Source organism: Dama dama, chromosome 30 (assembly GCF_033118175.1).
Source record: "Dama dama isolate Ldn47 chromosome 30, ASM3311817v1, whole genome shotgun sequence".
In the NCBI taxonomy this organism is placed as follows: Eukaryota; Metazoa; Chordata; class Mammalia; order Artiodactyla; family Cervidae; genus Dama; species Dama dama.
The window spans coordinates 26,542,126-26,565,502 of NC_083710.1; the positions used below are offsets into that span (position 1 = coordinate 26,542,126).

Genomic DNA, 23,377 nt, shown 5'->3' on the forward strand with positions numbered 1-23,377 from the left:
CTTCCTTCTTAAGGAGCTGACAAGATGATGGAGTTCTGTTGATTAAGCTGCTGAACAGTGGTGGCCCTGATTAATTTAGGGGTAACAAGTGAAAAATAAAGTAAATGAGGAGCATGAAATGTTTCTCACTGTGGATGATCCTCCCAGCCTGGCTGGGTAGAAGTTAGGTGATTTTGGTTTCTACTGCTCAACAGAGTGTGAAGTCAGGTGGACTTTAACTGAAGATGTTTACTCCCTTCTGTTCCGTGTTCCTCCCCTCGTTCCTGTGCCTCTGGGGTCCTTTCTCACAGTTGATCAAGTTGATCACTGTGTTTGCCACTGAACATTCGGATCCTCATTTCTTGTTAAAAGTCTGGCAAATGTATTAGCAGTAGTAACAACAGGTCTGTTTTCATACATGTTTTTGTTTATATTTTGTTTTTGTCCAGAATCATAATTAACTGCCCTGTTGGTCATGGAATAGGAGAATTGGAAACCTTTACGATGTTCCCTAGAAAATTATATTGTAATGAAGATGACTAAGAAGCATGGTGTAGAATGAAGCTCTATTTTTGTTTGTTTTGCCACTTGAACCTTAAGCTGACACCCAAGACAGTCAAAATCTCCCATATTCAGTACCCCACTATTTTCTGGTTGCACCAAAAAATAACAACCTGTGAATGATATCATCTCTTAAAAAAAAATTTAGAGGAGCAACATGGATGAACCTACAGATTGTCATACTGAGTGATGTCAGACAAAGACAAATGTCATACGATATCACTTTTATGTGGCAGGAAATTATGGAGTAACTCCTTTCTGATAGTAAGGCAATACAACCTTGAATAGATGATACTGTCTACTTATGCTGTAGACAAAGTATTATTATTTAGACAGTGCATGAAGGTAGGTAGATATTGTCATTCATTGGAAACCTTTAGGGGGAATGAACATGATGGAAGAGTCTCAGATTTGGAAGCCACCGAGGAAGTTTATTCTCTACCTGACACACAAATCCCTCCAGGGCACGCGTGACCCTTAGTCTTAATAGTCAGGGAGAGGGACTCACTGACCCCATGACTTCTGTTGGACAGTTCTCTCCTTTAGCCAAAGTCAGCCTCTCAGGGTTTGAACCAACTGATCAGACTGTATTTGGCTGCCTCTGAGAATAAGTGGAATTCTTCTGCCCGAGAGCCCTCACGTCCTTTGACAGTTCTAATAGCGCCACTCTCTTTCATCCACCAAGTAAAAAAAAACAACTCACTTCTTTCTGTAGCTTCTCACTCGGTCTTCTTTAGGATCTGGCACAATCCCCTACCCATAGGGGCCTTCTGGCAAGGTTTGACCTGACGAAAGGCTGACACCGGTTCTCTTCTGAATTCCACTGACAATGGTATTCCATTCAGATTCCACCCTGTGTAACGTGGAAATAGCCGTGATTCCTAGGATGCTTCGAGGCTGATCACATCTCTGCGTGGTTGATTTTAAACCATTCAGTTAACCTCACATTTCCTCCCGAGGTGGTTGGTTCATCCTGCCTGAAATAGACGTTCCTTTTAAATTGGCACCTAGGATTTTAGGAGAAATAGGCCTGTCTGTATAGACCAATCTGAAATGAAGTATTTAGGAAGAAAGCCTGAGTTTTGAGGAAAGCAAGTTCTTTTATTCTCCTGGGTTGATGAGACCAGCTCGAGATCTTAACTGGAGTTAAATCAATTTTAATTTATTCATTGACATCATTATTGACAGTTTGTTTTTATTCATGTTAAAGAGGCCAGGTGCACTAAATGTGAAATTGTATATTTTTATCTTAGCTTTTGGCTGCATATATGGAAGCAGGTAAAAGTATAAATTGATATGCTTATTTCTGCATATGTCTTAGGCATTAAACTTAAGAATGTGGATATTATGGGCTTAGTTGTGTCTCCTCCAAATTCATATGTTGAAGCCCTACCCTCAATACTTCAGCGTGTGACTGTGTTTGGAGATGGGGTTTTTAAAGAAATAATTCAGTAGAAATGAGGTCTTTAGAGTGGGACTTAACCCAAGATGACTGTCCTTTTAAGAAAAGGCGATTAGGACACAGACCCACACAGGAAAGGTGCTATGAAGACAGAAAGAAGACAGCTTCCTACAAGCCAACAAGGGAGTCTGCTAAAGAAAGCAAGCCTGCCAACTCCTTGACCTTGGGCTTTTAGCTTCCAGAGTCACAAGAAAATAAATTTCTCTTGTTTGAGCTACCCAGTCTGTGATACTTTGTATGGCCTTCCTGGCAAACTAACGGGGCATGCTTATAGCATAAATTGTGAAACGTGAAGCCAAACTAAGATTAAAGAATATTTAAGACCCCTTAAAATATTAATATAACTACAAATAATTGGTCATTGGTGATAATATAGGACCTACTGATTATGTTCTCTGAAATGATTCATCTGACTTAAAACCAGTCCTTTCCTCTTAATAGTTTTGAAAGGAAAATTCACCAAACATGATGATTAAACTGAATGTTTTAAAACCTTACTTTGCTGTAACTAAATTAATACAATTTGAGACAGGTTACTATTCTTCCGGGTGACTCACTGATGCATTGCTTACTATAGTCATGTTTATTGCCTGAATATTCATATTTATTACAACTTTACACCTTCAAAGCTGAGTTAGCATTTTGCTGAACATGTGATTATATGCCAAAACCTCTAATCTGATTATTTTATCATCTTTCTCATTTGCCCATTTTCTATCACCACTTATAGTGATTACCCTTTGTAGGGAGCTCTTTGTATGTGACTGGTTAAATGACGCTTTGTGAGAAATTGGTCTGATGACTTAAATAGGCGCCCAGCAAGTTGTTGGCAAAGAAGCAACAGGATTTTAATTATGTCAGTGTTTTTCAAACTGTTGGGTGACCAACTAATAAGTTGCAGCCAATACTTTAATGAGATGATTTAGAAGAGAATTGGATGGACTGTATCCGAGTCCATTGACGTAGTAAGGTGTAGTATAGTATTGTTGTATGAAATCTTGGTTCAGTTATATTCATTAGCTTAACATGTGTTTATTGGGCACCTACTGCATACCAGGCACTGTTCTAGGTGCTTGGCCTATCTCAGTAGACCAAGGTTTCTGATATTGTGGAGTTTATTCTGTAGCAAGTAAACAGTAAGCATAATGCATAAAGTACACAGTATCTTATTACATGGTATATTAGAAGGTATATGTATACATATCCCTTAGTGCAACGGCGCTCAACCTTTTTGACGCCAGGGGACCTGTTTCACAGAAGATAATTTTTCCACAGACCCGGGAGGTTTTGAGATGATTCAAGGGCATTATATTTATTGTGCACTTTATTTCTATTATTATTACATCAGCTCCACTTCAGATAACCAAACATTAGATCCCGGAGGTTGGGGACTCCTGCCTTAGAGTAAGTATGTGAGGTATGTATATGTTATTGTTGTTTAGTCGCTCAATTGTGTCCAACTCTTTAGCGACCCCATGGACTATAGCCAGCCAGACTCCTCTGTCCATGGGGTTTCCCAGGCATGGATACTGGAGTGGGTTGCCATTTCCTTCTCTAGGAGATCTTCCTGACAAGTGGCAGTTAGTACAGGGGATTAGGAGTTACAGGAGTCGAGAATGGTTGAACGTTATATGGGATGATCAGGGCAGACTTTATGGAGCTGGTGTTTGAGTGGAGACTTACAGGAGGTGAGGGATCTCTCAGGGAAGGATGTTCTAGGAAGAGGCAACGGCTCAAATGGAGGTCCAGGTTGGGAACTGGAGCGCTTCTGGGACGGCAAGGGGCTGTGTGTCTAGAAATGAATGAGTGAAAGAGCAAGGGTGTCCCAAAGGTAAGAGTGAGATCATGGAGCCCTGTCAGGCCATTGTAAGGATTCTGGCCATGATGCTGAGCGAAATTGGAAACCACTCAGGGTTCTGGACAGAGGGTTGACATGGATATGGATTACGATAGAAATGAGTTTATTACTCTGAGTCTCTGAAGAAAAGACTGGAAGAGACTGACAAGTCATGAAATCCGTAAGACTCCTGCAAAATGGAGTTTCTGTTTTCAATTTCTTGGGCGTAAATAGAAAGTCCCATAGATGCAGCTGGCTTACCCAACTCGAGGGAAAATAGGAATCACTTGGAACTTTTTAAAGATCCTATTTCTTAGCCTCACTCCAGATCGCCTGACTTAAAAAGTGTATTTTTAATAAGCAGCACAGAGGATTCTTTAATGATCAGGGACCTTTGCAAATCACAGGCTTTTGGAAAGATTTGAGTTCGGTTCCTACCACTGCCTAACAATGAGGCAACAGTCACAGAACTTGGAACCCGAGTGCCTACCTTGCAGAGTGGGTTTGGGGTGTTCTTGGGCCACCTGCAACACACAAGAGATACTCGGGACACGGGAACTACATGTGTCCTGCAACTGTTCTCAAGTACAGCACTCCAGGATGTGAATAACTGGTCAAGGATTCACAAAGGAGTGATTTACAAGAAAACAAAGTCTGCCTGTGGACAATTAGCCATAATGAAAGTTTACAGGACTATTTGCTAACTGTCCTCAGAGAGTCACAGAGCTGATGAATTCTGTAAGCCCAGGTCCCCTTTGATCTGGCTAATTACAGTGAAGCATGAAAAAAAATGTTAATTGCTTGACTCCTGGCTCCTATTTTCCTTAGCATCCTGCTTCTCTGCCCTGGCTCTCTGTGGGCCAGCCCCTTGTCAAGTTTTGAATACGTGGTGGATGCCTCTTCTGAAACTCCATGACCGCGTGAAGAGGAAGCTCCTGGCCTGCACACTTCATGGGGTAAATGAAAGAGAGCAGGGAACAGTGGATCTTATTTTCCTCTTGTTTTTGTGAAATGTCACCAAGAGTCATCTTCCATGGTGGTGATACGGTTGAGAATTCCATTCAGCTGAGATGGACCCTATGGGAAACCTCAATATATTTTGTAGGAAAATTGTTACTAATTGTCAGGGGGAAAGGAAGTGGGGCTATTTCAGACCAAGTGTTTTCCTGGCTCTAATGCACAGACTTTGTGAAAATTGAGTCTTAACTAAATTAGGCTAAAGGAGAAAACCACGTTCTGTCACAGAAGGAAAATATTCTGGGCTGATCAAATATAATTTTGAACCTTGTAGTAAAAGAGAATAAATAGAATGAGATATGAGACAGGATAGTAGTATAGGCTGGCATTATAATGAAAGATATATTCACATAAGAGATATAGTGGCTGAATTAAAAGAATCCTGGTCAGGAAATTGGAAGACCATTGACTTCCTGTCGCTGACAGCAATAACAGCACCAGTAGGAATAACAGCATTTACTGTGCACCTACTGTATACCGAGTATGGGAGAAGCACTCCACTTTTAACCCTTATCTGTGAGATAAGCACCTTTGTTTTTGCTCATGCTGCACGGGAGGAAGAGGAAAGACTCCTAATTCATCCCCTCCGTGCTTCCCTAGTGGCTCAGATGGTAAAGAATCTTGCCTGCAATGCGGGAGACCTGGGTTCAATCCGTGGGTCCGGAAGATCCTCTGGAGAAGGAAATGGCACCCCACTCCAATATTCCTGCCTGGAAAATTCCATGGACAGAGGAGCCTGGCAGGCTACAGTCCATGGGGTCACAAAGAGTCGGACACGACTGAGTGACTCACACTTTCACTTTCCCCTTTGGTAACCATGAGTTTGTTTACTATGTCTATGAATCTATTTGTCTTGTCAATATGTTCATTTATATCATTATTTTTAGACTCCACCTACAAGTGATATCATATGATGTTTGTCTTTCTGTCTGACTTACTTCACTGAGTATGATAATCTCTAGGTCCATCCACATTGCTGCAATTGACATTATTTTGTTATTTTTTATAGCCAAGTAATATTCCATTGTGTTTATATACCACATCTTTATTCACTCATTTCAGATTGTAGAGGCAGAGACGGGGTTTGATGGACGCAATTAATTCTTGATTGGACATTGTAGAACTCCTCTCTCGGGAAAGCCACTTATCCTCTAGGTCTTCAACAGAAACCAAATCACTTACCTTTTGTGGAATGGTTTAGGGAGAATCCCCTAAAACAGTGAAACATTTGGAAATGAAAGTGATGATTTAATGTTAAATACATCATGGGGCAATCCAGATTTAGAGAGAAATAGAAATGTTTAGTGGTTTTTAGTCTTGCAACTGATAAGGACTGCTCACTGGGGTTGATTTATCGTGATTCACTACAGAAGCTTTGTAGCTGAGCAGAGTGATGCTCTGTAAGGGTGTACTAGTGCTAAAATCAGACAGTGTCTTCATTAGAGTGTTAATCGTGGCAGAAGTGGGAATTAAACTTGGCAACATGACAGGGAAGCTGACATCAGAGTTATTAATTTTAAAAGATTGCTACTCAAATCAAATCAGATAAGGCCATTAACGTCATCTCTGGTATGCTTAACACTTTAAAGGAAGTGGAGAAAAGACAGCTATGCGCGTCTCCCCCCATCTTTGGGATTGCTGTCATAATACCAGAAGATTAAATACGAAACAAAGCAGGAAGACTTATCACTGATGGACTCCTATACAAGTAGTAAAAATTCATTTGTTCCAAATTGATTTTTCCCACAACTGTAAAAAAGTAAGAAAAGAACTTGTTGCAAAAGAGGCATAGATTATGCTGGTAAAATTAAACCACATATTTTAAAAATGCACACTTTGCTCTTCTTGGTCCCACATGCCTCTGTAGCATGAGAGCATCTCAAGGGATGACATGAAATTCCTACTGGACGTTGGGTAGAGATCCTATAAATAAGAGAGTTCATCTTTCATTTCTCTCCCTCCATCGTGTGACATTAATGACATAGAGCCCATGAATCAAGAATAAAATCAGCTCTTTGAGACCTCTTTCACCTTGACCTTCCCCTCCCAAAGCTTTCACAGTCAGTGCCAGTAACTAGACCCCGTGGTTTAGTGATCACCCAATTTCCTATCTTACTTTTGCTTGGCATTACCATAAAACCTGACATCATGCCCTGGTCTGTCTCTTGCGGAGATTGCAGTAAGTGGGGGTTTGGCTGAAAGCCCGTTGGTAGCTTTGGAAAGCAGTTTACTTGCCCAGGATGATGAATGAAAGGATCTATCACTAAGTCCAGATTCCCTACTGAAGTCTAATTGCTCAATTTTCTTTTTCTGGCTCCACAGTTTTTTTTAGCCAGGAATTAGATTTGAGATGGGCTTCTGCATTTTGGATTGAGGTGGGTTAGGATTTCGGATAGTACAGAGGTTTCATGCGGCCACCTGCAACCTGCACCACAGTGATGCTGCCAGGGCTGTGGTCCTGGACTCTGGGCATCGCGCTGTACATGGAGTTTCCTGGGAAGTCATGACTAGTGCCTCATGCCTGGCCGGACACTGGAAACACTTAGGGCAGGAGTGACCTCCGGATCTCTGAAGTGGCCAGCTGGGCCAATGTTTTCTGAAATGGGATGTCGTTAGCCTTTTCACTGATGAAAGATTGCTTGCCTTCCTGCAGTGACTCTATCCAGTCTGCTGTACACTTCTTTGTAGCTCTGTAACCCACTCCAGGACTCTTGCCTGGAGAATCTCCTGGACAGAAGAGCCTGGCAGGCTACGGTCCATGGGGTTGGAAAGAGTCGGATACGACTGAAGCGACTTAGCACGCAGGCTGCTGAGTTACTAGTCTTGTGTGCAGGAGGGGTATCTTTCTTTGGCACTCAAGCCTTTGGTCCTTCTCTGCATTTGGGAGGTATAAACATGACTGCATGTGTGTGGTTTTGAAGTGCTGGGCTTTGAACGAGTCTTCTTTAGGATCTGTTGTATCCCATTTCGTAACACTGGACTCATCAAGGTATCAAGAGATGGAGTTGGCTGAGTTCTGCATGTTTATCTTCCTCTTCCTCTCATCTTCCCTTTCCATAGGGTTACTTTTAATTGAATACCTATCTTGTGCCAGACGCTTTAAATCTATTATCTCATTTTCCCTGTATGTTTGCACTGAGAGATTGTTTTCATTGGCTTTTGATGAAGAAACTGAAGCTCAGAAAGGTAAAATAACTCCCAAGTTCACGTGATTGGTAAGCAGTTGAGCCAGAATTTCAACTCCAGGTCATGTGGGTTCCTGAAGGCTGAACTCTCCTTCACACTGCTGGTGCCAACCTTGTCTGGACAATAGCATAAATTGGGGATTATTTATACAACAAATCCTTGAGTTACATCCTAAGTTCTTCATCTCCCCAGCCCAAGCTTAGTGTCTGGCACTTCATAGGCACATAATCAATATTAATTTGATGCCCAGCAGGTTTTGACAGGTAGTAAGACCCAGATGGATCAGTAAGTGGTAAGGAATCTGCCTGCCAATGCAGGAGACGCAGAAGACAAGGGTTTGATCCCTGGGTCAGGAAGATCCCCCAGGGAGGAAATGGCAACCCACTCCAGTATTCTTGCCTGGGAAATACCATGGACAGAGGAGCCTGGCAGGCTACACAGTCCATGGGGTCGCAAAGAGTCAGACATGACTGAGCATGCCAAACCCAAAGCAATCTGTAAGGTTTGAGTCATGGAATGACCATATACTTATAAACAAATCCCAGTATGGTTGTTGGAGGGAAATGTGTTCATTCTCTACATGGGGCCACAACTCTTGTCTTTTCAGTCTAAAATGGGCATCATTTCTTTCTATGCTTGTCACTGCAATGTTATGAGAACTCAATGAATGCTTTGAGAACTGTGATTAAAGTACACACGAAAGGTATTATTATCATAAAGCAAATGATAAGAGAAATTCCACAACTGATTGACCAAATTCCCTGGATCCTATGAAATGAAATCAGAGGTCAGAGTAGAAGAGGTGGTAAACTGGGGATTGATAGTAAAAGTCCTGGGAACCCGACAACCTGAAATATGAACAAATCCGTTGACTCCAGATGTGTTTTCCTGTTAATAAAATGTATTACAAGGTCCTGAGCCAATGTTCAGTGAATGGACTTGGAAACTGGACTTGTCCCTGTTTGATCTACAGTGTCTGTTTCTGAATGTCTGTTTTCTTTTTTGGCCCGGAAGGTGATTGAGTTCAGTTGTTTTCCATCTTTCCCTTCTACCAACAGGTATGAGTGTGGAGAGCACAGACAATTTGGGGTAGGAGAACAGGGTACCGTCCTTTCATGTTCGAACTAAATGCCTGAGGATGACACATGGAATATAGTGGCTTAAAGGTACAACAGTTCATAGCCACATAGTCACTTTCTTGCTTCCAGCTCTTGAAGTAAGTGATACAATTGGTTAATAAACATGGAAAAATCTGAACTAACTCATTAGAAAAATAACATACAGAATCTTGGAGAAAAATGCCTTTTGGCATTGCACACTTCTATTCTCCTGTGAGTTACTACAGTCTAGTAAGTTTGGCAAATTTTATTCCAATTAAATCTCAAATGACGATGGAATCCATTTCAAAGGGAGTACTCCAGAAAATCTATAACTTAGTGAGCTCTAACTGTGGAAGGGGGTTTTGTTGAATTATTTTCTCTTTCAGTTTTGATGCTCTTGGGATAATTGTTCACATTAGCTAGAAATGTTTTGCATATTAATATAGATAAGTATAAAACCTTAATGCTAAATATGCAAATAAGGTTCAGAGCGGAGGTTAAAAGCATGGTAAAGCTGATGGGGAAGAGAGAGGACTTGGAAGAGTCAGGCTCTGGAGCCAGACTGACTGGGGTGAAAGTCCACTTTGGAAGCTTCTTAAAAAAGAGATCTCTGAGGCCATTTCTTACTCTGTCTGTCCTTCAGTTTTCCCATATATAGAATGAGGGAAATTAACAAGCTATTAATGTTTCCTTATCTGCCACTGGGCTTCTCTGATACCTCAGTTGATAAAGAATCCACCTGCAATACAGGAGACACCAGTTTGATTCCTGGGTCGGAAAGATCCACTGTAGAAGGGATAGGCTACCCACTCCAGTGATCTTGGGCTTCCCTTGTGGTTCAGCTGGTAAAGAATCCTCCTGCAATGCAGGAGACCTGGTTCGATCCCTGGGTTAGGAAGATCCCCTGGAGAAGGTAATGGCTACCCACTCTAGTATTCTGGCCTGGAGAATACCATGGACTGTATAGTCCATGGCGTCACAAAGAGTCGGACACAACTGAGTGACTTTCACTGCCAAAGGAGGAAGTGTATGGTTAAAAAATAATGTGAACTGCTTAGCCTAGTGGCTCAATTGCTTTCAGTTCAGTTCACTCAGTCGTGTCCGACTCTTTGCGACTCCATGGATTGCAGCACGCCAGGCCCCCCTGTCCATCACCAACTCCCGGAGTTTACTCAAACTCTTGTCCAACGAGCCCGTGATGCCATCCAACCATCTCATCCTCTATTGTCCCTTTCTCCTCCTGCCCCCAGTCCATTCCAGCATCAGGGTCTTTTCCAATGAGTCAGCCCTTTGCATGAGGTGGCCAAAGTATTGGAGTTTCAGCTTCAGCATCAGTCCTTCCAATGAACACCCAGGACTGATCTCCTTTAGGATGGACTGGTTGGATCTCCTTGCTGTCCAAGGGACTCTCAAGAGTCTTCTCCAACACCACAGTTCAAAAGCATCAATTGTTCGGCACTCAGCTTTCTTCACAGTCCAACTCTCACATCCATACAAGACCACTGGAAAAACCATAGCCTTGACTAGATGGACCTTTCTTGGCAAAATAATGTCTCTACTTTTTAATATGCTATCTAGGTTGGTCATAACTTTCCTTCCAAGGAGTAAGCGTCTTTTAATTTCACAGCTGCAATCACCATCTGTAGTGATTTTGGAGCCCAAAAAAAGTAAAGTCTGACACTATTTCCACCATTTCTCCATCTGTTTCCCATGAGGTGATGGGTCCAAGATGCCATGATCTTCATTTTCTGAATGTTGAGCTTTAAGCCGACTTTTTCCACTCTCCTCTTTCACTTTCATCAAGAGGCTCTTTAGTTTTTCTCCACTTTGTGCCATAAGGGTGGTGTCACCTGCATATCTGAGGTTATTGATATTTCTCCGGGCAATCTTGATTCCAGCTTGTGCTTCTTCCAGCCCAGCATTTCTCGTGATGTACTCTGCATATAAGTTAAATAAGCAGGGTGCTTTGGTCATGTCCAACTCTTTGCGACCTCATGGACTATAGCCTGCCAGACTTCTCTGTCCATGGGATTATCCAGGCAAGAATACTGGAGTGGGTTGCCATTTCCTCCTCTAGGGGATCTTCCCGACCCAGGGATTGAACCCGTGTCTCCTGCATTGGCATGCAGATTCTTTATACCACTGAGCTACCTGGGAAGCCCCAGTGGCTTTCTGAAAGGCAGCCCTAACAGACAGCAATAGTCCTGCAAGTGGTAACAACAGCATTTGAGGCCAACATGCTTTAGCTGTGCTTATGTGGATGGTTGTTTCAGCATGGTGGTGTCTAAAACACACACCAGCTGCCTGGTGTATCTGGGGCACCCTTAGCAGAATCCCCTGAGGGCACCCCAGGACTCTGACATGGTCACAGAATGATTTTCCTTTATAATGGGAAGTGAATGAACTTAACATTCAATGACTGTTGTCTCAGGTTTTAAGTAAGGTCACCACATCTATGTGCCCCTCTCTGAAGAGGGTTGAAAACACTCACCATGTTCAGACTCCCTGTTAAGTCTCTGCTTGCTTAGAAATCCTGCTCACCTGCTTTTCTGTATAGGAATATGGAGAAACTTATCTCACGGCATCCTTAAGACGTCTTCCCGGACGACATTAATGCCAGCATCAGTGCACCCTCTGGTCTTGACCACAACGCTCTGTGGACTCCTTAAGAGAAAATTGTTTCTATCATAGAGCTTTCACTGTGTGGAAACACTGGGAGTGGAAGCACATATAGTTGCTTTCTAGTCTCTCGGTCAAGGACAAGCATTGCTAACACAGGCACGCCTCATTTTACTGTGCTTTGTTTTACTGAACTTCATAGATACTGTGGGGTTTTGTTGTTTTTTTTTTACAGAGTGTTCATGGCAACCCCGAGTCAAGCGAGTCTACTATTGCCATTTTTCAACATTTGCCATTTCATGCCTCTCCATCATATTTTGGTAATTCTCACAATATCACGAGTTTTCATCTGTATTATATTTCTTATGGTGATCTGTGGTCAGTGATCTTTGCTGATACGACCACAACTCACTGAAGGTTTAGATACCAGTTAGCACTTGCAGCAATAAAGTATTTTTTAATTAAGATATGGGGCTTCCCAGGTGGCTCTAGTGGTAAAGAACCCACCTGCCAATGCAGGAGAAATAGGAGACTCAGGTTTGATCCCTGGGCTGGGAAGATCCCGCGAAGCAGGGTATGTGGCAATCCACTCCAGTATTCTTGGCTGGAGAATCCAATGGACAGGAGAGCCTGGCAGGCTACAGCCCAGGGGGTCACAAAGAGTCAGACATGACTGAGGGACTGATACACACACACAATTAAGATATGTACATTATTCTCACCCCCTTTTATGTATACATTTTGATTTAAAACCTGGTACTTACATTACCTATGTAATTTGATATTATATGGGTTTTTTGTTTACTTTTATATTTTCTGCCTTGCAATTTTTTTAAACAGCTCTTACAAGTTGTATAGTATTCATTTTAACATAATTTATTACCCATTATTATTTGATGTTGAAATCTTTTAGCAATCTTACCTTATTTTTGTATTTATTTAGCTATTTATCTGGCTGTGTTGGGTGTTAGTTGAGGCACGCAGGATCTTTGTTGTGTCATGTGGAATCTTTCCTTGTGGCTCTTGGACTCTCTCGTTGAGGCATGTGGGTTTAGTTGCTGTGGGAGTTTAGTTCCCTGACCAGGGATCAAACCTGCATCCCCTGAAATGCAAGGCACATTCTTAACCACTGGATGGATCACCTGGGAAGTCCCAGTCTTACACTATTATAAATAATTTTTGATGCCATTTTTTCTTTTCCTTAAGACATTTTCCTAGAAGTGGAGTAACAAGTCAAGGCTATAGATATTTTAAAGTCTCAATATAAATTTCCAAATGGCATTCTGGAAGACTGGAAACAATGTGTGTTCAACAGTAAAGGTAGATCATGGCATTTTCACACAATGGAATCTTATGTGGCTATGGAAATTATTTAGAAGAATGTTGACATAATTCATAGTATGAAGATTTACTTTTTGTGGAGAAAAGGTTTATGTATATGTGTAAACACATACAGAAAAAAAAGACAAATATAATAATAAAAATGGGTCCCCTTAAAACCAAGTTACTATGCCAAGTTTATGATTAACTTCTCTATCCAAAATTTTATTTGCTTTCCTGTTCTGTACCTGGTCCTCCTCAAGATTGAAGAGTATCAGATAAAAGGGGGGATTGTAATGAGCAGAACTCAGTGATGTCTCCTTGGAACAGACAGCCCCATTTCCTGCACCTGCCTCTTATTTGTAGAGAAACTAGCCTTCTGGGAGTTCCTAAGATCAGATCTAATCATAGAAGCAAGAAAATGCAGAAGCAAATGAAAACAGTCAAGCAAGACAAAATAATAATAGTTTAGTTATCAAACCAAGTCAAGAACCTTTAGTTCCTCTCAAAGGCTATAGATAACCTGAGCTATATGCTTGAGCTATTATGCAGATATTGAAACCCACCAGCTGGAAAAAAAAGTAATTGTATGCTGACCACCAGCATGTAGACCCCAGGCCGGTTGGAACCAGAAGGTTGATGATGTTGCATTCCAATTACCTCACAACCGGTCAATCAGAAGAATGTCCACAAGCTGATCATGCACTTCAAGACTGTCTCCCTCACCCTGTCTTAATGAGATTTATTTATGTTGGTTTTGTCTTGACCAGGTGCATGCATGCGTGCATGCAGAGTTGCTTTAGCCATGCCTGACTCTTTGCGACCCTATGGACTATAGCCTGCCAGGTTTCCCTATCCATGGGATTCTCCAGGCAAGAATACTGGAGTGGGTTGCTGTGGCCTCCTCCAGAGGATCTTCTGGACCTGGGGATCGAACCTGTGTCTCTTATATCTCCTGTATTGGTAGGCGGGTTCTTTACCACTAGTACCACTTGAGAAGCCCCAGTCCTCAGCAGTAAAGAATCTGCCTGCAATGCATAAGACGAGAGTCAGGAAAATCTCCTGGAGGAGGAAATGGCAACCCACTCCAGTATTCTTGCCTGGAAAATCCCATGGACAATAGCCTGCAAGGTTCCGCTGTCCATGGGATTGCAAAAGAGTCAGACAGGACTTAGTGACTGAGCCCAAAAGGCATGGCTGATCAGGAATTGAATTGATTCCCCCTTCAGTAGAAGCTCAGAGTCTTAACCACTGGACCTGAAAGTCCTGCCCCTCATCCTGTCTTTAAAAACCCATCCCTGAAAGTCATCAAGGAGTTGGGGTCTTTTGAGCATGAGCTGGCCAGACTCTTGCTTGGTACCCTGCAGTAAATGTTGCACTTTCCTTCACCACCATCCTGTGTCAGTATATTGAGTTTGCTGAGAGCAGGTGAGCAAACCTATGTTTGGTTTGCTAACAATGATACCTCAACAGTGAGTACCTCTGGTTTTAGAAATATATATAATTTTATTTTCTCCTTTATTATGTGAATATATTTGAGTTTCTATAAGAAATACATACTGCTTTAAGAAGCAGAAAGTAGCTTTCTAAAAGCATTATGCATGATGGTGTTCAGTTTCCATCATTCATATGAATTCTTTTGGCTTTGCTAAAACTCTTGAGAAAAGTAACAACACCAATTTTGCTTAAAAAAAAATGAAATTTCAGTTCTCCAGATGTTTCTATCCACATACTCTAGAATCTTGAGTTTTAGAGCAATAAAGGAATGAAGCTCTGGAAATAGCCCATACTTGGTGTCCTTCACCCATTAAGGATTTGCCTAATGTCTTAATGCACTCAGCTCTTTGAATGGTGAACTCAGACCTGCATGCACATAGTGTGTTCACTCGTGCATGAGTGAACTCATTCATGTAATCATTCAGAGTTGTTTATTGAGTACTTACAGTGCTCAGGTCTGTACTAAGGACTAAGAGACAGAAAGATGGAAAGAAAACTATTTTTGTTTTCAAGAAGGTCACAGCTCAATGTATTTTAACAAGCACTTGACTCAGATCAACATTTGGGGGAACTTACAAAAAGTGTGTAAATTTCTACCTTCTGTTACTTAAATATTTTTAATACTATTTCTCTTTGTTTTTGATATCTTACTGTGCAGCCTTTATTGCTTGAGAACTGTGCTATTGAATACAGTAGTCACGAGATGCATGTGGAAAGTGGAAGTTGCTCAGTCATGTCCGACTCTTTGTGACCCCATGGACTATACATTCATGGTATTCTCCAGGCCAGAATACTGGAGTGGGTAGCCTTTCCCTTCTCCAGGGGATCATCCCAACCCTAATACAATTTAAAATTCCGTTTCCATCACACTGAAGTGTGAAGTGTTAGCCTCTCAGTCCTGTCCGACTCTTGGCGACCCCATATACTGTGGCCTGCCAGTCAAGAGTCCTGGAGTGGGTTGCCATTTCCGTCTCCAGGGGATCTTCGCGACCCAGAGTCCAGGTATCCTGAATTGTAGGCGGATTCTTTACCGTCTGAGCCACCAGGGAAACCCACACTAACACACTCTCACACACATCACATTGCAGTCCTGCTTGGGTGGAGAGGGCAGGTGTAGAGTGTTTCCATCATCACGGGAAGTTGTATTAGACCGACCCGCTCTAGGAGGAAGCGTCTTGCTCTTCTTTCCCATCATCTCCATGCCACGTCCTCATCAAGTTCTTCTTAGACTGTTTATTATTGTGGTCGGGAAGGTCTCCAGGAGAAGAGAATGGCTACCCACTCCAGTATTCTTGTCTGGAGAGTCCCATGGACAGAGGAACCTGGCGAGCTATAGTCCACGGGGTCACAAAGAGATGGACACGACTGAGCAACTAACACCTTCCTTCCCCCCTCCACCAGGTGAACACCAGAGATTTCCTTCAAAATTGGCCCTGCCCATTATTATGGGACAGAGAATCCTTAAAGAATCATGATCAACTGTGGCTCCCCAATTTTAAAATGTTTACGACTTACTTCTTGACTTCCAAGTAAAATCCAAACTCTTTAAACCAGCCCCCAATGTAACCCATCCTCCATCTCCCTTTCTGGTTTATATCTATGATTTCAGCTGGCTGCAGCCATTCCCCATATCTCCCAAGCTCCCTCTGCTCTTCTTGTCCCTCTGAGTTACCCTTCATGTTCACCCAGCTGTCAGAAATGTCACTTTCCCTCTTTGCCCAGGCTAAGAATGACTTCAAATGCCACCTCTGCCCTAAGCCTTTCTTTGATCTCCAATCAGAAGTCACCCCTTTGCCCTCCTTGCTTAGGGCTCAAAATTTGTAACACCTCCATGGCATTATTGCAGAGCAGCCTGTATTGTATCTGTTGCTCATTCCTTTTCTTCTTCTTGATTGTAAAGTTTAAGGGTAGTTTATATGTGCATGGGAAGACTCACAAATGTTTGTCGACTACATTTAGAAGCACACAGCAATCACTGTCTTTATTTTAACTGCACTGTTTAAGTGCATTAAATACCAAAGTGGTCCTTATTCTAGTGAAGTTGGAGTTGATTGTCTGTTTTAGAGAGCTAACAATTTGCCCACATGCCTGATGTAATTGGAAATACAGGGATTGAACACAAAATTTGTTGTTTTTTTTGGGGGGGAAGACTTGCAGGAAAATCAGGGCTCATTAAATATAGTAGAGGATCACATGAACAATAGAAAAATTTCAAGAATCAAATAAGTAGGAATGAGTATAAAAGCTGGATCTTTAGTGGCTGTCCTCTCCAGCTTTACTTTCCAAATTAAATGAATAATTAAAGCTTCTTGAGGCTTTGTGGTGTTATTATTTTAATTGTTAGTGTTATCAGTTCACAGATCGTCGTTGCAATTTTGTGACAGATGCTGAGCTTTCCAGCTAATTACATGGCCACAGATGTAGTTGTAATTCCAATATTAGTGACTGCTTATTTGCTGTAGTCCTTTTCTTTTCCTAAACACTCCAGCACATCAGTATTCATTGCATCTAGCATCATTTTTTTTTTTCCCCCTAGAGTGGAGATGGAATTAACATGGAGGCTGATACACCTGAGGAATACCCTACCACTGGCAAAACTAGAATAGTCTCTCTTTGGGGTATTTTATCAGGCTGGTTCATCCATCCAACCCTTTAGATTCTCTGATTTTGTCCACCTGGTATGTTCCCGTCTCAAGCTTGTGTGGACTTATTTCCCTCTTGGTTTGTACTTGTATTGCAGCTCTAATAAGGACATAAAAAGTGCCTCAGCAGTTCGTGCATCTTTGTGGATCAATGAATAGGAAAAAGAGAGGAGGAAGGAGCCGCCACGTTCCCCCCACAGGATCCTCCGTATTCCATCATGTTATCCATCACGTTAGCTGTTATTCCTTTATTTGTTCTTTCCAACTTCTGTATAGGAATGGTAGTTTGAATTTTATTTCAGTTGTTGGTTTGCTTTCAATTTCATGGCTGTTACCTTTTCTTTTTTATGTGAACTGTTTTTTGGATTTTTTTTTTTTTTGGTGGATTCTAAACAGTTTATACTTTAACCCTTCAAAGGTTGTATAGAAAATCAGGATCAGTCATAAAAAAAAAAACAGCAGTTTTCTCCATTCCTTTAGCATATCTTAAAAAACCATGTTTATGATCATGTTATATATATAAGGGATCATATTATATATATATATGCACACACATACACACATATTCTGAAATAATATGGAGCTGAAAGATCTTCAAGTTTTTTGAAAGAAATTTTCATTTTATTTTGGACTATAGTTGGTAGCAGTGTTGTGTGAGTTTCAGGTGACATATACACACCACTATGTTTAAAATCGATAACCAACAAGGACCTACTGTCTAGCACAAGCCCAAGTTGTGGTGTTAAGAATGTTGGTGGCTTAGGGAACTGAAGTGCCTTGTCCAGGGTCCTGCTACTGCTCAGGGTTCACCCTGGGACTAGAACCCAGGTCCCTGTCTGCTAGGTCAGTGGCCCATCCAGAAGGTTCTTTAACACTGGAAGCAGAAGGCGCTGTCAGCTTTGCAAAGCAGTCCTCAGGGTGCGCAGCCCCTAGACCTCCCGATGGTTAGTGTGTAGCTTTGATGCTGGTAGGCTCGGTCATTGGCATGCAAGGACTCTTGCAAACCAGTTGCAGTGTGAGCACCAATCACAACCACTTGAAGAGGTGCCACATAACCCTCTAAGCCAAAACAAAAAACAAAAAAAAAAGCCACCTAGGATTGAACAGTTTGTTGGCAGATCTGTCTTTATCAGAGGATGAGATGGTTGGATGGCATCATCGATTCAATGAGCATGAATGTAGGCAAACTCCAGGAGATGGTGAGGGACAGGGAAGCCTGGCGTGCTGCAGTCCATGGGGTCTCAAAGAGTCAAATACAACTTGGCGACCGAACAACAGAAGAACAACTGTCTTTATAGGAAAGGAGAGATGGGAGTGTTTAAATGATGTCAGTCATGAGAGAAGGGGGAAAGAAAAGTAACCCAAGAGGTAAAAAGATGGCACAGGAGCCACATAAACTGAATACATTTCCATCAAGGAAGTTTTTATTCATGTCTTCCACATTCATGATGAAGCATGTAGAATCTAAAGTGATGTCTGTAGTCACACGTGTTGAGACCAAGTAGTGTGTACTGATAATGTATTTTTGAAACCTTGCATTATAATAAATATCTAACCACTGTTTTTAAATTAATAAGTACCATTCATGGCCACGGAACACAGGAGCATTTTACTTGATCAGTGTTACTCTTCTGGGAGGCAAGAGCCCAAGGCTTGGCACCTACACTGGCAATCTAATGGGGATCATATATCAGCTTAAAGTTCATTACGATTAATATGTATTACATCACCTAACAAAATAATTATGACTTCCTTTGATAGTTAAGATTTTCCCCACATGGCCAGGCTGATAGAAGCAGGGTTTATCTCACCTGAGAAATCTGCTTCAGAAACTTCATCTTTGATGGGAGAGAAGGACAGGTTATGGTGGAGCGTGAGCGAAGAGGTCGTTGTGATTGTGTTAAGGGCAGGACTGAAAAGGGGAGTAAATTGCTGGCATAAAATGGAGCATCACCTCACAGCTATCCATTATTTCTTTTCAGAGCTTGATTTAAAACTGTCAGAGTCTCATGGTTTACTTAGACAGTCATAATTCTCACTGAACTGGATCTGATGTTTTAAAATTGCTTTTCTTCCTGGTCCTCCCTGGGATAAACAGCCAAAGCAGTTAAAGAATGTATGTCTTTTTAAGCATTATTATTTTACTTATTTTATTATTTATTTTTGACTGTGCTGGGTCTTCGTTGCTGCGAGGGCTACTCTCTAGTTGCATTGCTCAGGCTTCTCCTTGCAGTGGCTTCTCTTGTTGCGGAGCACGGGCTCTGGAGCACGTGGGCTCAGTAGTCATGGCAGACGGGCCTAGTGGCTCCTCGACATGTGGGATCTTCCCAGATCAGGGATCCAGCAGGCATCTCCTGCATTGGCAGGCAGATTCTTTACCACCGAGCCAGCAGGGAAGCCCAAGAACGTATCTCTTTTTAATGTTACCTAAAGCCTTACTTACCTACCAAGTCACCTGCAAAGCTGTGCGCCACACAGCCTCTGGTGAAATCCTGTGGACCATGTATATTACATTAACGTGGGAATTTGCTGAGTGTTAGGTGCTTTTACAGCGTAAAAGCACTTTCCGAGCCCAGTATGTTTAATTCATAGAACCCTTCAGTGAGGTATGTAGGTCCCAAGCTTTATTATTGTTGTTGTCATTATCTTTCTTATTTCACAGTTGGACACACTAAAGTGCAAGAAGGTTAAGTGCTTTTTAGCCAAAGTCTCTGAGGAAGCCAGTGCTCCTGGAGCAGGACGGGAGAGTTCCCGTCCAAAGCACGTGCTTTGTCTGCTGAAAATGGAGAGATGATCTTTTGCCTACTAACAATCAAGTCCCAAAGGCAATGAAGAGTTTTTGAGAATTGAGGAGTGTCTATTCCATCTCCATTTGTTTCTTGAATAATGTAGGAAATGCATATAGTTTGGCCCAAGTTGACCGATGGTTCATTTATCAGTTTTAGCAATTTTTGGAAGACTTTTTGGAGTGACTGGTTTTGTCTGTATGATAGTTCCCCAGAGCTTCCAAGATTATATGCTTAGTTTCTCAAAAAAACTTCAAATTTCATCATTGTCCTTTGGATGAAAAGGGCACATACCCATCTATAGAGTTGAGTGGTGACCCCTGTGGAAGCAGTGACTGCCTCAGAAGGTGGCATTGTTTATATTGCAGTCTTCCCTGGTATCACAGATGGTAAAGAATCTACTTGTAATGCAACAGACCTCGGTTCGATCCCTGGGTCAAGAGGATCCCCCAGAGAAGGGAATGGCAGCCCACTCCCATATTCTTGCCTGGAGAATCCCATGGTCAGAGGAGCCTGGTGGGCTACAGTCCATAGGGTTGCAAAGAGTCCGACACGACTGAGTGACTAACACTTTCACTTTGCTGGTTAAGTACTGTTGAATGAGCTCACAAGAATATTCAAACAAAATTTTAGTGATTTTTCCGAAGCAGAGACACAATTTCAGTCTTTTATTTAGGGCTACCCAGTTGTTTAAAATCATTGAAGCAGAGCCATCCATCGAGGAGCTCTTCTGTTTTTTTTTTTTTTTCCTCTTTTGAAATGAGACACCCTGATATGGCAGCATTTCTTTCTATTCTATAAAAGGGGCTCAGAATGACCCCTGCTTTTCAGGAGATTACACGCCCGTGAATAGTGACAGGTTGCGGTGTCTCTCTTGCTGACAAATCTATCTTTAGAGTGGAGCGAGGCACCCTGACCGCCCTCATCACACTGGCAGTGATAGTTACTGCTGGGATGATGCAGTCTGTCCCCTGCTTCTGCTCCTGGCGGGCGCTGGGATGGGTTGGTATGTGTATTACTTGACTATTACCGATAGCAGCAGAGTTGTGTACGTGTTTAAAATTATTATATTAGCCAACACAGTCTGTACCATTGGTAGCAAAATCACTGCTCTCCCCACACAGAGCATCTGCGTTGCTGCATCTGACTTTTCTTTAGAGACAAAAATGACACCGAATCAAATCAAACTTCCCCTACCAAGATGGAGCCACAATCAATAGCGCTTACTGAGCACTGCTCAGGCGAGAATGAATGATGCAAGAATAAGGAACCTCTAGTTCTGTGTCCTACTAGGGATTCCAACCCTACCCTCCATCAGATGCTTACAGTCTCGTTGTTGTGGTTCAGTCACTAAGTTGTGTCCAACTCTTTGCCCTTGTTAGGAAGGAGATTCCTATAACCAGTTCCCCTGCCATATATGGAGAGGGTTTGTGGGTCAACTATTCTCTGGTCAAGCCCTTATGCCACTAATGACCCAAGGGACTTTGATGGCCTTGAGCAGGTTACTTAGCCCTGAACTTTTGCTTTCTTACCAGTAAAGTTGAAACAATAATACTTGTCTTCCAGGATTGTTGTCAGCCTTAGAAACATTGTTTGAAAGGTGCCCAACATAGCCTAGAACTTTGTAGAAGATCAGTATTATTACTAACAACAGCAATGGCGCAAGCCAGTGTGGGCCCAGTGCCAAATTCGTGATGTAGGTATAAATGCTATAGGAGGTGAAAGGAAATTAATCGTTTTCACTTCAACTTCTAGATTTTGCAAGGTTGGAGCTATTCATCATTTTCCTTTAGTTCTATCCTCATTTCTTTTGTTCCTTGAAATGTACTGAATCTCATTGCTGCCTTCATATTATTCATAGTGGCAGAAGCCAAGGAATACATAAAAATAATTGAAATTCCAAGGTAGAACATGGAGAAATCTTATTTTAGTCTACCTTCTAGTCTGGACTTGAATTTACCAGCATTCTTCCAGAGATCTATTAAGTAGCAAAGTGAACTGCTTTTTAGCTTTCTTTCCTTATTTCCTTCCCATCACCTCATGGTGCAACGGTTAAAAGATGACTATCAGGTGACAGAAGAATAGATTTTCTTCGAATCACTTATAAATTAATTAATTGTAAAACACTTGAAAATAGCCAAATCAATTTCTCTGAATCTGATATACAAAGAAAATTTTCAGAGTTTCCAAATGCCTATAAGGCATTGTTCATTTAGAAAGTGGTGGTGTTGATAATACAAAAGATGATATGTTCCAAAAACATTCCTCTTTGTGCTTTGTATGCACTGTGATTTTTCTTGCCAATTTATCTTCCTTCGGAGTTTGCTTAACCTGATATTAAATGTCATTGGTATTCCCTGAGCAGTAACTGACTAATGAAGGGAAAATAACCCTGAAGGATAGAAGGTATCAGGAGAAACCTTTTGGAATTGAAAATCGGCCATGGAAAATCCACAGGCTTACAAGTGGGTAATTGTGAACTGACTCTAGATGAAAACTGCCAGGTTTGGTCATTTGTTTTCATCACTGTAAATATCAGTAAGTTCTCTCTTGCGATCCAAGAAAGGGAAGAAAACACGTCCCATCAGTCATTCTGAAGGTTAGTGATGGTAGGCAGTCACAAATACAAATCTCTAGGGAACTTACCTGCCACGCACAGATCTGCACCTCCTCATGTTGATATTCACCCCTTCTGCATACCATGAAAGATATTCCTTAAAATAGTTTATTGCAAAGTGGGTTAGATGAAGGCTGGTATTTAAAACACTCATAACTGGCCTCAACCTCCTTCTGTGATGCTTGGATCTTCTAGGAGAAATTCAGGTTAGTTGAAAAGAATCCAAAAAGGAAAATAAGTCATTTCAGTACAGGAAGGGAAGGAGGAAAAGAATAGGAAGAAGTGGAAGACAAGAGGAAGAAGGGATCTGAATTTTCCATCAGTGGCTGATTTTCCCCAAGAGATTCCACCCAGTTTATAATGAGCCACCAGGGAGATTTTAAATTACCTTAAACATTATCTCCCAGATGTTAAAGGCCAACTGGGCTCAATGTGTCTGAAGCCCTTCTCTTCGTTGGTGGGAATAGGTGACAGGTATGTGCAAGTGATGGCTGAATATCTTCTGCTACTTCCTGTTTCTCGGTCAGTAAGCTTTCTCCCTTAATAGTTCCGTCTTTCTCCTCGCTACATTGATTTTTGATGCTTTTGTAAACCCAAATGAGATCTACATGGACTCTGAAGCCAACGAAGAGAACTGCATCAGTATTTCATATAAAAAAAAATTAAAAGGAAATAGAATCCATACCAATAAGCTGTGTATTTCATGACATCATAAAATGCTTTTGCCAGAGGCAGAATTAAATGGAAAGCAGCA

At 41.7% G+C, this 23,377-nt stretch overlaps 1 protein-coding gene and 1 long non-coding RNA gene across 3 annotated transcripts in view; one reads left to right on the plus strand and one right to left on the minus strand.

Annotated features, from left to right (window-relative positions):
- The window catches only part of LHFPL6 (LHFPL tetraspan subfamily member 6), a 219,665-nt gene that overhangs the window by 75,865 nt on the left and 120,423 nt on the right, over positions 1–23,377 (plus strand). The window lies entirely within an intron of this gene.
- Positions 1–23,377, minus strand: part of LOC133049090 (uncharacterized) — a 31,287-nt gene that overhangs the window by 3,241 nt on the left and 4,669 nt on the right. The window contains exon 1 of the long non-coding RNA XR_009691213.1: positions 1–23,377. This exon is cut by the window's right edge and continues 4,669 nt beyond it. This is a non-coding gene — a long non-coding RNA (uncharacterized LOC133049090).